At 39.0% G+C, this 600-nt stretch overlaps 1 long non-coding RNA gene across 1 annotated transcript in view; it reads left to right on the top strand.

The window, feature by feature from the left end:
* LOC104983268 overlaps positions 1 to 600 on the top strand; it is a 17,662-nt gene that overhangs the window by 12,707 nt on the left and 4,355 nt on the right. The gene's annotated exons all lie outside the window — the stretch shown is intronic.

Raw genomic sequence — 600 nt, 5'->3', positions numbered from 1 at the left:
AGATAGCTCTTGCTAATCACTTTCCAATCTAAACTAGATAGAGTACGATAAAAAGCCTAGAAGATGGGTGTAAGCTCTGGTGTCTGCTTCTATGCTTTCCTATTTCTTTTTTTTCTCGGGCACAACTCTTCTCCCTCCTTCCTACCCCATGTCAGAAAGTTGTCATAGGAAGGAGCCCCAGGAGCAAACTGTGAAAAGGGAAGAGCAATGTAGCAAAAACTGAAAACAAACCAAAACATACATAGGCTTTGGAGTCAGAAAGACCTGTGTTCAAATTCTGAACATAGGATTTGCTGTCTGTAACTGGAACAAACCTCTGTTTCCCCATCAGAAATTAGAGTATGACTAGATGAGGTTGTGTGTGTGTAAGAGAGAGAGAGACAGAGAGAAAGAGAGCGAGACTAGAAAGAGAGAAAAGAGTTCCTGGTTTATCACAGACACACAATAAGCATTATTATCCTGGTTTTTATTGATAAGATTGTTAAAGCAGCCTAGGAGATTGAAAAGTTCCTGATGTGCCTTGTTGTAGAGGAGTAAAAATGAACTGTACAATGAGAAGAAAGGGATAGAAAGGATTTGGAATATGAGTAAATAAAAGAT

This window comes from Bison bison, unplaced genomic scaffold (assembly GCF_000754665.1).
Source record: "Bison bison bison isolate TAMUID 2011002044 unplaced genomic scaffold, Bison_UMD1.0 scf7180017862137, whole genome shotgun sequence".
NCBI classification, from domain to species: Eukaryota; Metazoa; Chordata; class Mammalia; order Artiodactyla; family Bovidae; genus Bison; species Bison bison.
The sequence above is the reverse complement of the archived record's forward strand: the minus strand, read 5'-3'. Positions and strand labels throughout refer to the sequence as shown.